Source organism: Malus sylvestris, chromosome 16 (genome assembly GCF_916048215.2).
Source record: "Malus sylvestris chromosome 16, drMalSylv7.2, whole genome shotgun sequence".
Taxonomy (NCBI): Eukaryota; Viridiplantae; Streptophyta; class Magnoliopsida; order Rosales; family Rosaceae; genus Malus; species Malus sylvestris.
The window spans coordinates 24,475,105-24,492,570 of NC_062275.1; the positions used below are offsets into that span (position 1 = coordinate 24,475,105).

Genomic DNA, 17,466 nt, shown 5'->3' on the forward strand with positions numbered 1-17,466 from the left:
TTTCTCGTTAAATGTACATGTGACAATTATGAGTCTCACTTATTTGCCTACTTGGACACTGAAATAATAATAATAATAATAATAATAATAATAATAATAATAATACTTTAAAAAGATAAGAAGATGAAAAAATAAAAATGAATAAACAAATTCACGAATAAAATGGAAAACAAAAATGAAGATTAGGAAATCTCCTAATAGAGAAGAGGTTAAAAATTCATAAAGGTGTTCTATGAGCTTATTTCTGCTCATGTGATTTCCTCATTCTCCGATTTTCTGCTAGTAAAGCTTCAAGTTCTTCTTTGTGGGTGGTGAAGATAGTGGGGGCCATATCATGACAGTTCATAGCATTTCAACAACCTCCATGACCTTCTTCTTGATGTTGATGGCTTGAGTTGTAAGGTGAAGTTTAGGTTTGGAGGTAACGGCTTGAAAAGGGTGACCGTGACCGTTACTTGGTGGATGTTATGCTTCCATAACCTTCTATTGATGTTGGAGCCAAAGAAAGCCCTAGTTAATTTAACAAAAACTTAATTGAGGCTTAATGGATGTAACATTTACAATATAAGTTGGGTACTTGTTTCAATGTTTGAAAAGGTTGAGACCAATTTGAAATGACACTAAAAGGTTAGGGTTTTTAGGTACTTAATCAGTTAATCGTATTTTTTTTTCTTTCAAGGGAAGATGATGATATTAATACTTCAAAAACCATCACAACTGAATTATGAAAAGGAAACCCTAAATGATAACACAAATTAACTAATCACTTGTAAATTTGATAGAGTAATATAAAAAAATATTTAAATAAGGACAATTAATAATATAGGAATTACATTACTACAGAAAAGTGTTTTCTGATGAAAATCAATTTGTCGTGCGAAGAGAAATTTTGGTTCGCCACCCTCAAATCCTCAGGCAAAGGTCGAGAAGCAAACAATTGCGGAACGAAGACAAAATTTTCATCGCGCAAAGAACCTGGCCTAACGAAGGATTGCGACAAAGGAGTTTGTCGCGTCAAAGTTTAAGGGATGAAGGTACATGGTCGCGCAAACTTTAAGGTTATGACACCATTCCCTTGCGTTAAGGTTAGGGCGAAGAAATCTCTTCGTTACGAAAACCATTATGCGACGAGTGCTGTTGTCAAATAAATCTAGACACAATGAAGTTTAACCTATCATTTTTGTTTTTGAGTATTTTTCATTTTTTTTAATTCTCTAAATACTTAAAATTAGGCGTGCCGAAACCTGTACTAGCATTAATTTTTTGTGACGATACAATTTCGTTGGGTCAAACTTTTTTTTAATTTTTATTATGTTTTTAATTATTAATTTTTATTAAATTAGATATTTTATTAATTTAATGCTTTGTTATTTAAATATCAAAAGAATAATTATTTTAATTATTATTCATATTATATTTTGAAATGTACGTACAAGCAATAAAAAAGTTATGATATCCAAATACCAAAAAAACTATAAAAGCAAGGGCTCGAAGTCTGCTAGATGGGATGCCTGGGGATCGATGGGTGAAGCAACTGAGAACCTCATGACTGAGGTGGCTGGGAATCAATCGAAAGTCGGACAACTGGACGGCATGTAAGATCTGATTCATCTGGTCGCCCTGGATTCTCATATGGTCTTTCTAGGCCGCAAGCTACCGCTTCAGGTCCCCAACTCTCTCTGAAAAAGATGAGCCACCGGTTTCATAGTGTCGCGCTCTCCCCATCCCTTACCAGACCTACGACTGAGGGTCTAATCCAACGTCTCAGTTGAGAAAAGCATTGCTCTTCTCCACCATAGTAGCCTGTAAGAAGAAAATATATATTAATATTTAATTAATATGTATAATATTTATAATTGAAAGAAAAGTAACAATGAGATAAACTTTCATAGATCTGCTCAGCAGCCTCATCCCTGAGTCGAACATAAACTTCCTTGATCATGTTGATCTTGGGAAACTTAGAACACTTTTGAAGAAAAAAAGGTAAAGAAATTTGTTATTAATTCTAAAAAAAAATAAATATATATTAAAATATAGAAATATATCATTTTACCTGTCATAACTTCTCCAACCTGTTGGAGAAAGGCTTTAAACCGGAGTGGTAGAGAAATTTCTTTTTCAACCTATTCATCTTGTTTGCCTTAGATCTTTCTTGTTAAACACAAAATGTATGTATTATCGCGTAAGTTAAAAAATTAATAAAAAAATTAGGATATTATTATACCTACAAAAAATTTCGAATCCTAAAAATGCTTGCACAGCCATGCCCAATCCTTTGGGATTCCTTTAGGCAGCCTTCGAGAGTAATCTCCATATCTGAAAAAGATTCAAAATCTTTGTGGAGGTAGCTTTTCCACTCAACGTACCACTTCGTGAAGAGCTCTTGTAGGTAAGTGGTACGCTGAGCATCGAGGTTTTCAACATCATAGTTCAGCTGCAAATATAAAAAAATATTAAATTATTATTAAATTATTAATAACAGTATACTTTATTAAAAAAATGTACTATTAAAAGTTGACAATACTAACCGACATCTCATGCAACTTCGCTTTCTTCTTGTCCTTCGACACTGCTTTCCAGGTACCCAACTTCATAGAACAATGGATTCGCACTACGGACCCAACGTCGTGGCCCAACCCACTGTGCTGTTAAAAAATAGACGCAGTATGGTGTTCGAGGATTCTACGTAATGGTAATGGTGATCGGTCTTTCAGCAAACGTGTCACTTTCGCGGTCTTCAGTTGACACATGGCTCTTAGGTGTTTTTCTTGACTACAAAGAAAAATTTTACAGTAAAAAACAAACTTAAAATCCTACTGAAATTTCAGCAGAACCTTCCTTAAAAGTATAACCTTTCTCATAATCTGCAAACAATAATACAACACTAATACTCATCCAACCAACATTTCAACATTTGTATTTGTAGCATGCAACCAATTATAATCATAAACAAATATTTTTAATATGCAACCAATTAGAATATCAACAAAGTTATTTAATATTACCTGTCTGCAATTTCTCTCCTTCGACTTTGGATGCCGCAGGAGTTTGGTCTAGGTGGTCGCCAACACGGTGTCATTGGTGAGTCCGATGAGCACTCGTATGTGGATGCATATCGAAGCAGTTTATGACGTGGGGGCCACAGAAACCGTGGGAGCAATCGGTGTAACCAGTGTAGGCCCTACAATCGGTGCAGCACTACGGGCCGGAGTAGGATGTGCGGGAGGTACCGGAGCGAGGTGCACTATTAGCTAAGCGACGGAGAGAAATCAAACGCGACATCTAGGAATTTTCAATAACAAAATAATAAATTAATCCTAAAATTAAAAAATTAAACATAGAACTAAAACCATTATCCTAATAGGCCGTCCCACATATTGTTGAATGGGTAATGCTAGGAAGATTAAATTTGCAAACAAAATTTTGGAAACTAAAAGACATGGAAATTGATGATTGATTTATTACTTAAACGTTGATAAACGTGCTCACTCATATTGGTGACATATTAGTTTGCAAATTTTCTCCCTAGCATTTCCCTGAAGAATACACCCCACATACTTAATACACTCTACATTTGTTTGTTTTTTTTTTCAATTAAAAACTATCCTAATGCACCCCCATCCTTTCCCATAACACCTCACACTCTACATTCTCAACATATACCTTATATTTTCTACATACACACCACATCCTAGTAAGGGTGGGCACGGGCCGGGCCGGGCCTAAAATTGAAAGAACCAAACCGGACCCATTTGTAGACAAAACGGGGTGGGTTTTGGAGTTTTCAAAATGGGATCCAGACCTAACCTGGACCGTTGAAACGAGTCGGTTCCTACGGGTCCCCACGAATCCAAATCTTCACTCACGCTTAACTTAAGTCTGGTCTTCGCATCCTGTTCATTCCCCTCCCCAGCGTCTTTGCTGACACCTTGAGCAAATCCTCCAGACTGTAACCCATCTGATGATCCAAAAGAAACCCATCTTTTTTCATTTTCTTTTTTTTTGCATTGACAAATTAAAAGATATTGAACTATTATGATACAGCAACAACATTTTCCTTCTCATTAGATCCATAAAACTCGACGAGTCTCTGCAAAATCACGACCTGGGTCCACAGCAGAACGATGTAATCCGCCGTTTCCTGGAACAATTTGTCGACTTTTAGTGATTTTCCGACGTGGGTCGGATTAACGAGGGTCTACAGCGTCTCCAACTTGGCCGAGACTGCCTTCGAGCAACGCCGTTTGCAATTGCCGCTGTTGAAGCTTCTAACCGGAGCTCGACACCGGCGCGACATGTCTTCTTCTCGAGGTAGGGTGTGGGTGTGGGTGTGGTGTGTCTGTGCTCCAGGAAGGAGAGTTGCATAGATGGGGGGAGAAGAAACAAAGAAGAGGAATGAGGGAGAAGGTTCAAGAGATTAGGGGAACAAAAGGAAGTGGGGTGCGTGTGTGTGAAGTGTTCTCGAGAATGAGAACTGTCACGGGGAGGAACAAAGGAAATGGGCCTGGGAGACAGTACCCAACACGGGGGTATTTTTGTAAATTGGTCAGTTTGGGTACTTGTTTTCCTATACTTTTAGAACCGGCCCAAACCTAAAATTTCAAAACCCCGTCCCGCCCCACCCCCGTTTCTCTTTTTTAAAATTAGGAACCAGCCCGTACCCGTCCCGACCCACGGTTCCTGTACCCATTTGCCCACCCCTACATCCTATAATACTCATTTTTAATTATTGTAAACTGAATTGACTTGGGAGTAAAGCCCTATCTGAGCAACTGAGGTTTGATGACCTGTAGGAATTGGTCGGCATTCTAAATTAGGCCTCAAATGATCAACTTAGATATAAGTTAAGGAGAAAACTAGTGCCTGCATCTCAAAGTGTTCTATTGTGAAGGATTTTGACTACAAAATACTCACTGCGTATAAAGACTTACTACCAAAGACCTCCCCGTTCATATATTAACATAACCCAGACTTCTAGAATTTCCAATCACAAAAATGAGAATGCATGAAAATACCATGCATAAAGTATGGAAGGTTCTGCATGACCATGGTGCAGATACAACTCATGACTGGAGGCACTTGGAATGATATGACATACAACCTTAAATTCCTTCTAATAGCTTGAACACACAACAAAATATTATTGTTTCTCAGGAATCGCCTGCAGGTATTTGCAGTATATGTAATTCACAAATTCGGACTACTTAAAAGCTTCATCGTTCATGAAACGAATCTGATCCTACCCTAAATTCTCTCAACCGAAGGACTAATCTCTCACTTTATATAGGGAGATGTTGTTGAAATCACTTTAAAAATGAAAAATATGGAGTCTTACCTCATGTGAAGTTTCCAAAACATCGATTTCGTGTTTCATTCGTAAAAATTATTTTTTCTTAATCAACATGTTAGTTTTGTTGATTAGAATTTTATTCTACATGGAGGGTGAGAGGGGTTTTGAGAATTGAAGAAGATAAATAATACTTTAAAGGTGATTTGGGTTGTATTTAGAAATTTCTTATTTTTTTAAAACCTTATAAGGTCGAAATTGTCATTGCATAGTGGGGTATGTAAGTCTTTTAATATTAAATTTTAATGTGGGGTGTATTCAACATTATATGGAGTGCTAATAAAAAAGCATCCTAATATTAATATATATATATATATATATATATATATATATATATATATATATATATATATATCCTAATACTACAATCTTTGTTGATGCACAAAATCAATGAGGACCTTGGTACAACAGAAAGTGTTAAGTTTGTGACCTTCACTAGATTGCTTCGGTCACTAGTGTGGATAAGTATGTAAATGGATAGGGACAGGGAAGCAATCACCAAATGTATGTGGTTCACCCAGATTAGCTATATCCACGGAGTAGAGGAGTTCTCATTAATTGAAGGGTTTACACAAGTACATAGGTTCAAGCTCTCATTTTGTGAGTACTAGTGAATGATTTAGTACAAATGACATTAGGAAATATTGTGAGAGAATTATCTCTATTTATAGAAGAGAGTTTCTAGTTTCATTCTGACATTGACACGTGTCGTGTTGTGATTGGCTTCTGATGTTGACACGTGTCGTGTTATGATTGGCTTCTGATGTCGACATGTGTCGCGCTGTGATTGACCTTCTGGTTGGAGGGAAACTCTTTTAGGTCTTTGACGGTATAACGTTGACTGATGCTCAGTAGTTTCAGGATTGGTCAAGTATGGTACAAACAGTGCTCCCCTAAGTTCCCGAGTGAAGAAAGCTCCTCGGTTGGGGACTTGCAAAATCCAAGCCATTGAGTAATCACGAAACTTCTAAGTACCAAAGTGTGGTAGCATTTTCACTTGCCTTATCTGTCTCATACGTAAATGTGGCATCTTCTTTGGAAGTACTTTTCCTCCATCCACGAGTGGTATCTTTAACCGATGAAGATGCACAAGGTAATGTATCAATTTCACTTGAAGCTTGCTTGTAGTTTCGGGCTTGGTCAAGTGCAATACAAAACCCTATAGTAGGAGTCCCCCAAGTCGCCGAGCTAGGAAATTTTCTGAAAGAGGTAACAGACAAGGTAAGCAATCAAACTTCCAAGCAAGCAACCTGGATCGGAGGTTCGACTTCGGCTTCCGGTTGATTGTTCTCCTTCTTCTTGTGTTGTAAACAGCAACCAGGATAAGGAGAAGCAAATGGAGAAGAGATGATATGAGATACTTTTGCTTTTGAAGAAGTAACTTTCCACAGGCTTATTCTTGAACTAGGCTAGAGGGTTTTCTGGTTTCCTCAAGAGTATAAGGCCGACTCAAGAATTTGAAGGTCAAAACAAGTCCATCAAATCTAAAGTACGTTCGACCTTAATGATATGGGATACTTTTACTGTCGACAAAGTAATGGATGTATCGGCACGCGTTCTGTTACGCTTGTCTCCACATGCTTCCTTATATCCTTCTCACTTTCCCTAGCTGTTCCTCCGGCAGATGTGGTATCTTCTCTGGAAGCATAAAATGTTGAAGATGATTACTCAAGAGCAATTCTAGGTAAGTAATTAAGCACGGGGTTTCAGGCAGTCAGTTCCTAACTGGAAGCTTGATTCCAAGTGCTGACTGATTGCTCTCTTTCTCTTTGTCTTGCAAGTAAGAACAAGGCCAAAGGAAAAGATAGGGAAAAAGCATGATATAGGATACTCTTACTTTTAACTCTGATGATATGAGATACTCTTGCTCTGGTGTGGCTTGTTTGCAGAGGTATTATCGGGGGGAAAAGACGCTGAGTATTTCGAGAGACTCTGCTGAGAGTGCCCTCTCGGATGTGAAGAAAAGTTGAGCATTTTTTTATTTGCAGGTCTGCCTAGCTGTGGAGGATAGAGGTCGACATATATAGGAGTCTCCCTAATAACAAGTAGTAATGTTATTCCTTTACCCTTCTTGGTCATAGTAATGTAGTGGGAGCTGCAAGCTTCACGTGTTTTAACTTTGTCAGAGCACTTTGAAAAAGTGGTCTGTGGTATCTGGAAAGCTGATATTGCGTGTGAAGATTGTAGACAAGCTTTATCCAAGGAAATCTGGCTCTCGAAGTTCGACGAGTGGTGCCTCTTCGGTTTTCGAATAAGCAATCCTGTCGGAGATCTGGCTCTCGAGATTTAGATAACGATGCCTCTTCGATTTTTGAGAAAGCAATCTTGTTGGGAGTCTGACTCTTGAGATTCGGAGAGCAGTGTCTCTTCGATTTTTGAGAAAGTAATCTGTTGGGAGTCTGGCTCTCGAGATTCGGAGGGCGGTGCCTCTTCGATTTTTAAGCGCGTAATCCTGTTGGGAGTGTTTTCTCGAATGTGAGTAAAGGTTAAGCATTTTTGCCAGTCTGCCTTGCCATGGAGCATAGAGGTTGACACACATTGGGACTTTGTAGTTATCAAGCAATGGTGTTATTCCTTTACCTTTGTGGGTAATAGTAGGGTAGCTGGACCTTCAAAATTTATGTGTCTAAACTTTGTCAGAGATCTTTGGCAAAGTTAACTGTGGTACCTGAGGAGCTGATGTTGCGTGTGGAAAGTGGTGCCTCTTAAGAATCCGGAGAGTGGTGCCTCTTCGATTTTTGAACTAACGGCCATGTTGCCCTTTCTTTTATAAGGTCACCAATAGTGTGCAAGAAGTACATTCAGAGAGTTATTGCTTGTAGGAATTTTCCCCTTACTTCAGAGATTTATTGCACCTCATTTCTCCTTTATCATTTCTGAGAATGTCTGGCCCATCCGACCGTCGTTTTGACTTAAACTTTGGTGAAGAGGCAACCATGCCTTCTCAAGACAACATATGGCGCCCATCCTTCTTATCCCCTACTAGTCCTCTAACCGTTGAAGACTCCGTGATGAAGAATGATATGACCGCTGCGGTGATGGCCAGGAACCTTCTCACTTCCAAAGATAATAGACTACTTTCCAAACAGTCTGATGAGTTGGCTGTTAAGGATTCTCTGGCTCTCAGTGTTCATAGTGCAGATTCTGTGTCTAATATGGCCCAACGCCTATTTGCTCGAACCCGCCAAGTTGAATCATTGGCGGTTGAAGTGATAAGTCTCAAATAGGAGATTAGAGGGCTCAAGCATCAGAATAAACAGTTGCACAGGCTCGCACATGACTATGCTACAAACATGAAGAGGAAGCTCAACTAGCTGTAGGAATCTGATAGTCAGATTTTACTTGATCATCAGAGGTTTGTGGGTTTGTTCCAAAGGCATTTATTGCCTTCGTCTTTTGGGGCTGTACCGCGTAATGAAGCTCCAAATGATCAACCTTCGGTGCCTCCTCCTTCTGGGGTTCTGCCTAGTACTGAGGCTCCGAATAATCACCCTCATGTGCTTACTCTTTCTAGGGCTCTACTAACTGTTGAGACTTCTCATGAGCAACCTTTGTGAAGGCTCCCTTTTGTTTGTTTATTTTGATTCATGTATATATACATATTTGTAACTTATCGGAGATATCAATAAACAAGCTTTGCTTCATTTCAACGTATTGTATTAAATACACCAAGGCCTTCTTCACTAAGTTCTTTGAATTTTTTCTTTTGTTGAAGCTTGTATGTTGAAGCTTTGAGAGTGAAGCATGTATGTTGAGGTAGTGCTCCCTTAATTTCCCGAGTGAGGAAAACTTCTCGGTTGGAGACTTGAAAAATCCACATCACTGAGTGGTCGTGAGACTTCTGAGTATTAAGGTACAGTAGCATATTGTAAGAGTCCCCCAAGTCTCCGGTCGAGGAAGTTGACGAATGAGGCTTTTCCTTTCTAAGTGGTAGCCCAAAACTCCTTCTTCATATATATTTGTTATGAAAGTTGTTAGGCCCAAAGAAGATGATGCCTAGGTAAATTTTTTTTTTTCGAAATTTTTTTTTCGATTTTTTTTCTTTCAAATTTTCGAATTTTTGAATTTTTGAATTTTTGAACTTTTGAATTTTCCAATTTCCGAATTTTTGAATTTTCAAATTTCCGAAAAAAAAAAATATATAAATATATATATATATTTAAATCTTTGTAGGTGAAGCTTTGTTGGGCACCATGAATTGATTTTGCTTCACACTATCTTGATCAAGACAGTGTGAAGCTTTCGTAGGTGAAGCTTTTGTGTTGAAGCTTTGTAGGTGAAGCTTTTGTTGGTGAAGCTTTTGTGGGTCAAGTTTTTGTAGGTGAAGCTTTTGTGGGTCAAGCTTTTGTAGGTGAAGATTTTGTGGGTCAAGCTTTTATAGGTCAAACTTTTGTGGGTGAAGCTTTTGTAGGTGAAGCTTTTGTAGGTGAAGCTTTTGTAGGTCAAGCATTTGTGGGTCAAGCTTTTGTAGGTGAAGCTTTTGTGGGTGAAGCTTTTGTGTTGAAGCTTTTGTGGGTGAAGCTTTTGTGTTGAAGCTATTGTAGGTGAAGCTTTGGAGTTGAAGCTTTTGTAGGTGCTTTTGTAAGTGAAGCTTTGGAGTTGAAGCTTTTGTGGGTGAAGCTTTTGTGTTGAAGCTTTTGTAGGTGAAGCTTTGGAGTTGAAGCTTTGTAGGTGAAGCTTTGGAGTTGAAGCTTTGTAGGTGAAGCTTTAGAGTTGAAGCTTTTGTTGGGTACCATGAATTGATTTTGCTTCACACTATCTTGATCAAGATAGTGTGAAGCTTTTGAGAATTTGTAGTTGTCCTCCATTGATGAAGCTTTTATGTTGAAGCTTTGGTTGGTGAAGCTTTTATGGGTGAAGCTTTTGTTAGGTACCATGAATTGATTTTGATTCACACTATCTTGATCAAGATAGTGTGAAGCTTTTGAGAATTTGTAGTTGTCCTTCATTGATGAAGCTTTTATGTTGAAGCTTTGGTTGGTGAAGCTTTTATGGGTGAAGCTTTTGTTGGTTACCATGAATTGATTTTGCTTCACACTATCTTGATCAAGATACTGTGAAGCTTTTGAGAAGTTGTAGTTGTCCTCCATTGATGAAGCTTTTATGTTGAAGCTTTGGTTGGTGAAACTTTTATGGGTGAAGCTTTTGTTGGGTACCATGAATTGATTTTGCTTCACACTATCTTGATCAAGATAGTTCACACTATCTTGATCAAGACAGTGTGAAGCTTTTGAGAATTTGTAGTTGTCCTCCATTGATGAAGCTTTTATGTTGAAGCTTTGGTTGGTGAAACTTTTATGGGTGAAGCTTTTGTTGGGTACCATGAATTGATTTTGCTTCACACTATCTTGATCAAGATAGTGTGAAGCTTTTGAGAATTTGTAGTTGTCTTACATTGATGAAGCTTTGTTGAATTTCCCAATTTTTTTTTTGGGAAACTAGAAATTTGAAAATGTGAGAGAGACAACATATACAAATTTTGCTTCCACACCGTTGAGCAAGAGATTATGATGCAAGCCACACCTTGTAGTAGTCGAAGGTTTAGATGAACCATATAAATTGAATTTGCTTCGAACAGTCTTGAATTTGCTTCGAAGCTTTGAGAATTGTAGTTGCCCTCCATTGAAGCTTTTGTTGGCACCATACATTGGTTTTGCTTCACACTGTCTTGATCAAGAATGTGTGAAGCTTTTGAGAATTGTGGTTGAACTCCTTTGATGAAGCTTTTGTTGGCACCATGAATTGGTTTTGCTTCACACTGTCTTGATCAAAAGTGTGTGAAGCTTTTGAGAATTGTGGTTGAACTCCTTTGATGAAGCTCTTGTTGGCACCATAAATTGGTTTTGCTTCACACTGTCTTGATCAAGAGTGTGTGAAGCTTTTGAGAATTATGGTTGCCCTCCATTGATGAAGCTCTTGTTGGCACCATAAATTGGTTTTGCTTCACACTGTCTTGATCGAAAGTGTGTGAAGCTTTTGAGAATTGTGGTTGAACTCCTTTGATGAAGCTCTTGTTGGCACCATAAATTGGTTTTGCTTCACACTGTCTTGATCAAGAGTGTGTGAAGCTTTTGAGAATTGTGGTTGCCCTCCATTGTTGAAGCTCTTGTTGGCACCATAAATTGGTTTTGCTTCATACTGTCTTGATCAATAGTGTGTGAAGCTTTTGAGAATTGTAGTGTTTGCATTGTTACAGAGGGGAAATGTTTAAAACAGATGCAAGAGGGCTGAATAGTTTGATCTTCGTATGCCATGCACTGAAGTTGTTGTTGGCTTGCAATAAGACTTTGTTTGTGACTATAACTCTTGTTGGGCATAAGTGCTCCCTTAGTTAAGTTGTCAAGCTTGAGGGTTTTGATTATTTGTGAATGTTAGGAGTTCACATGTACAAGTTGTATCACTCGTCTTCTAGTAGGTGGAATGAATGGTGAGTTGCTTTCATCACTTGGTTGGTGGCACGAGGATGAGTTCCTTCTTCCTATGGTTGGTGGCATGAATGGCAAGTTGCCAAATGATATTAGAGTACGGGTTGCACATTTCATCACCTGGTTGGTGGCATGAAGGAGAGTACATGTTGTACATTGATGAGTTCCTTCTTCACCTGGTTGGTGGCATGAGTGGCAAGGTGCCAAATGATATTAGAGTACGGGTTGTACATTTCATCACTTGGTTGGTGGCATGAAGGAGAGTACGGGTTGTACATTTCATCACCTAGTTTGTAGGGTGAAGATGAGTTCCTTCTTCACCTGGTTGGTGGCATGAATGGCAAGTTGCCAAATGATATTAGAGTATGGGTTATACATTTCATCACCTGGTTGGTGGCATGAAGGAGAGTGCAGATTGTACATTTCATTACCTGGTTGGTGGCATGAAGATGAGTTCCTTTTTCACCTGGTTGGTGGCATGAGTGGCAAGTTGCCAAATGATATTAGAGTACGGGTTGTATATTTCATCACCTGGTTGGTGGCATGAGTGGCAAGTTGCCAAATGATATTAGAGTACAGGTTGTACATTTCATCACCTAGTTGGTGGCATGAAGATGAGTTCCTTCTTCACATTTCATCACCTGGTTAGTGAGAATAAGGGCAAGGTGTCTAGGCACATTGTAGAAAGTGTCGAATGACACAAAGTATGTTGAACCCTTTCAAAGCACAGTTAGCTTATGTATGAATGTGTTGGAATGTATGATTAAACAAATATATTTTTAAGCTGTTCGTTTATTTGTATAGTCTTGTTGACATATACTTAGACTTTGTTTCATGTTGGAAGCATTCATGTTGAAGCTTTGAACACGAGTGTTTCATTGCTAGGAATGTAAGAAGATTATGACCGAGTTGTCTAAATCACCTCTTTATTGAATTAATGCCCAAATAGTCTTCGTTACATAGGATGCCAAATGGCTGAAGCTTAACACTTGTACAATGTGAGTCTACTTGTAATAGTACTTTAAGTAATTAGCGTTTCATGGATGGCCAAGGGTCTTGCCATCGAAGCTTCTAAGCTTATAGGAGCCAGAGCGACTGATACCAACAACTTCAAACGGTCCATCCCAGTTTGGACTAAGTGTTCCTTCACTCGGAACTATGCACAGAGTAATCTTTTCTTTAATACCCAGTCCTCCACTTTGAAAGAACGAGGTTTGACCCTTGAGTCATAGTAGTTGGAGATGCGCTGCTTATAGGCGACATTCCTGAAGTGAGCCTGGTTTCTGTGTTCCTCGACTAGATCTAAGTTGAGGGTAAGTTGTTTGTCATTTTTGCTTTGCACGTAGTTTTAGACTCGGAACGTTGCTTGCTCAAGCTCAACTAGGACAAGTGCCTCTGTACCAAAGGCAAGTGAGAATGGGGTTTCTCCTGTTGATGTCCAATACGAAGTGCGGTATGACCAAAGAACTTGGGGTACAAATTCTAGCCAACAACCTTTAGCCTTGTCCAAGCTGGTTTTCAAAGTTCGCTTGATTATTTTGTTGATGGCTTTAACTTGTCCATTAGACTGGGGATGAGCTGAGGAGGCAAAACATAAGTTGATGTTGAACTTAGAGTAGAACATCCTGAACTTATTATTGTCGAACTGTCACCCGTTGTTAGTGACTATCGCATTGGGAATGCTGAATCTGCAAAGGATGTTCTTCCATACGAAGTCTTCCATTTCTGCCTCAGTAATGGTTGCCAAGGGTTCTACTTCGACCCACTTTGTAAAGTAGTCAACTGCAACGATTGCATAGCCGACCTTGCCCTTCCCTGCAGGCATTGGGCCGATCAAATCTAGTCCCCATTGGACGAAGGGCTAAAGGCTGATCATAGGAGTGAGCGGCTCGGGAGGGAAGTGAGGAATAGTTACATAGTGTTGACACTTATCACATGAGCGGGATATTCTGATGGCATCTTGGTGGAGTGTTGGCCAGTAATATCCTTGGCAAAAAGCCTTGTGTGCTAGGGATTGAAATCCAGCATGATCTCCGCATACTCCTTCATGTATTTCCCGAATGACAATTTCCGCCTCTGCGGGCGTAAGGCATCTTAGGTATGGTAGGTTAAAACCCATTTGTAAAGTTGGTCGTTAATGATCAAGTAATGGGTAGCCTTGTATCGAATCTACTTAGCTTGGACTTTGTCATTTGGAAGGGTTCCATGAGCAAGGAATCTATAAATCGGGGTAATCCAATTATCCCCCTGTTGTAAGTTGCACACTTCCGCAGCCATGGTGCTTGGTGCTGCCAACAATTCGACCTAAATTTTTCTCCCAATCTTGTCTTCCACCGCTGAGGCGAGGTGAGCCAAAGCATTTGCATGACTGTTTGCCGCTCGAGGAATTTGGGTGATCTGGTAGTGGAAGTGCTTTAGCAACAATTGTGTTTGTGCCAGATAGGCTGCCATGGAGCTATCCTTAGCGTCAAAGTTGTTGGTGACCTGGTTAACCACCAATTGGGAGTCATTGAAGATGTCAATTCGTTTAACCCCAAGGTGTTTGGCCAAACGTAAGCCTGCTAGGAGGGCTTCATATTCGGCCTTATTGTTCGACGCTTTGAATTTGAAACGAAGAGCATACTCCATCGCCACTTTGTCAAGGGTCGTAAGGACTAGTCCTGCTCCACAACCCTGTTAGTTGGACGAGCCATCAACATATAGACTCCATGCTGGGGCTGTTAGTTCTATTTTCTGAGCTTCCGAGGGTAATGAAACCACTTCTTTAGGCGTAAAAACAATGTCAACAGGATATGTGAAGTCGGCGATGAAGTTTGCCACTGCTTGGCCCTTCTCAGCTGGCTTTGGTTGGTAGGAGATGTCAAACTCACCCAATGTTATCGCCCATTTGATTATTTGCCCGGAAGTGTCAGGACTTTAGAGTATCTGTCGAAGAAGATGATTGTTAAGCACGATGATGGAGTGTGCTTGGAAAGAAGGGCGAAGTTTTCGAGCAGACATGACCCATGTTGGAGTATCGTGTCTTCGCATCTTGTAAGGCTTTGCTAGCGTAGTAGACAGGCTGTTCAACATTACCATCATTTTGAATGAGAACGAAACTTACTACTGAAGCCAATACCGACATATAGATAATAAGAGTGTCACCAACCTCAGGTTTGGAGAGCATAGGGGCTTTACTCATGTAGTCTTTGAGGTTCTTGAATGCCTCAACACATTCATCAGTCCATGTAATGTACTTCTTACTTCCCTTAAGTGCTTTGAAGAAAGGAGCACATCTGTCTGTGGCCTTAGAGATGAACCTAGTTAAGGCTGCCACCTTGCCAGTAAGGCTTTGGATGTCTTTTAAAGTTACCAATTCCTTCATGTCGAGGATTGCTTTGATCTTCTCGGGGTTAGCCTCAATGCCTCGTTGGCTTATCATGAAGCTTAAGAATTTGCCAGAGCCTACACTGAAGGCACATTTGTTAGGGTTCAACCTCATTCGATACCTCTTCAGAATGGTGAAAGTTTCAGATAGGTTGGTGATGTATTGGTCAGCATGTTTGCTCTTACCTAGCATATCATCAACGTAAACTTCCATGCTCTTCCCAATCTGTTCGGCGAACATTGAATTGACCAGTTTCTGATAAGTTGCTTCTGCATTCTTTAGGCCGAAGGGCATGACTTTATAGCAATATAGTCCCTTGTCAGTAGTGAATCCTGTGTGTTCTTGGTCCGGAGGGTTCATGAGGATTTGGTTGTATCCTGAGTAAGCATCCATGAAGCTCAAAAGTTCACATCCTGTCGTAGAGTCTATAAGTCTGTCTATGAGAGGAAGAGGAAAGCTATCCTTTGGGCATCCTTTGTTTAGGTCGGTGTAATCGACACACATTCTCCACAAGACCTTTTGGAGTAGACTTTCCTTGGTCGGATTCTTCTTAACAAGGACAACATTTGCTACCCATGTTGGATAATTGACTTCGCGGACAAAGCCTATGCCTTTAAGTTTTTCAACTTCTGCCTTCATTGCCTCGTACTGTTCAGCGTCATAAGATCTTCGCTTCTGTCTCACTGGCTTGGTCTTGGGGTCAATACTTAAACTATGATAGATGATATCAGGAGAGATGCCTGGCATGTCCTCGTATGACCAGGCGAAGACCTCAGTGTTCTCTTGCAAAAAAGAGATCAATGCCAACCGAATGGGTGGTGACAAGGTGGTGCCAATTTTCACCATGCGATCCGGATAATCTTTTGAGATAGAAATCTTTTCCAACTCTTTAGCGGGTTGTGCTTGCTGGGTGAAAGAGTCATCTTGAGGATTGTTGGGTTGACTGTTGCCACTGTGAAGATCCAAGTTGGCTTCGTCTGGGTTGGTCTTTATGACTTGGTCATGTATAGAAAGGGTTTCCTTGGGCACAGGCAGGTGCTGTTGCTTGACCGAAGTGTTGTAACATGATCGTGCACTAAGTTGACCTCCTCTGATGTACCCATTGCCATAGAGGGTTGAAAATTTCATCAACAACATATGTGTGGATACCATGGCCTTGAGATCATTGATGCTTATGCGTCCGAAGATGACATTGTATGTCGTTGGGCAATCAACCACCAGGAAGTTAGTGGTAATGGTAGCTGTGTAAGGGCCTGTACCAATGGTGAAAGGTAAGTGTATACTCCCAAAAGGTTGCACGATATCACCTGAAAAGCTTATCAGAGGGGAAATTGAGCGATCGAGCAAGTGTTCAGCTACATTAAGTGCCCTGAAAGCTTTAGCAAACATGATATTGACCGAAGCCCCCGTGTCTACAAGGATTCGTCGTACTTCAAAGTTGGCTATGTGAGCTTCCACAATCAGTGGGTCATTGTGAGGGTAGATGATACCTCTTTCTTCTTCAGGGTAGAAACATATTGGATCCCAGTTAGGCTTTTGATACTTACCTCTCCTGATTGAAGGAATTATTTTGTAAAACATGTTCATTTGAGCAACATCATATAGCATGCAATTAACAATTAAAGGCGGAATCATGCTTACATGCACTCAAAAACAAAACATTTACCCATGAAATTCAAAGCCTAGTAGATTGGTGAACCAATAATCAACTCAAAACATAAGTGAGTTGAAATTAATACCTTTGTAGATTCCTCTTTGCATAAGCAAAGGCTAATCACCCAAAGAGATAAGGGCCTTCATTCCTTGCTTCTTAGATCCATGGATTTGGATGGAAGAATAGGTTCTCCAAGTTCCCAAAATTAAGAACCTCTAATTCTCGACACCAAGGTTCGATTGTAGAAGAAATGAGTGACCTTGGAGTAGTAGGATTGCTAGATGTACCCTCCAAGGTGTTGGCCTCTTTAGAGAGAAATGGAGAGACAATTCTCACCAATTTTCCCCCAAAATAAACCCTTTTAACACTTAATTCACTTACTTATTTCCGTTTAATCTCCACCTTTCACGGTGTGCGATCCATTAGGTTCCTTTTAGCGAGGCAGTGGGCGATTAAAACCATTTTACATCGATTGTGAATTGAAACTATTTTCAATTCTCCCTTTAGTGATTATACACGTCTAGGGCTTCCACAAACCATGAGTGACACCTAGCAGCATATCATGGTTACCCAAGCTAATCAGAAGAGGTTAGAGAACCTATTCAGTTCGAGATTACAAATGCAATACGGTCATTCTCTAATCTAACACTCTTGACCACATTGTTTGGTTTGA

General features: G+C 39.9%; 1 long non-coding RNA gene across 2 annotated transcripts; it reads right to left on the reverse strand.

Moving 5' to 3' along the window:
- Nucleotides 1-1,363: 1,363 nt before the first annotated feature.
- Nucleotides 1,364-2,828, reverse strand: LOC126608569 (uncharacterized). Of its 2 annotated transcripts, XR_007617910.1 has the most exons (4): nt 2,529-2,828; nt 2,225-2,434; nt 2,054-2,123; nt 1,364-1,803 (listed from the first exon to the last, which is right to left on the reverse strand). It is a non-coding gene; the product is annotated as an uncharacterized LOC126608569 (long non-coding RNA). The 2 variants fall into 2 exon arrangements; XR_007617909.1 differs by having other exon boundaries at nt 2,054-2,434.
- Nucleotides 2,829-17,466: the final 14,638 nt, after the last annotated feature.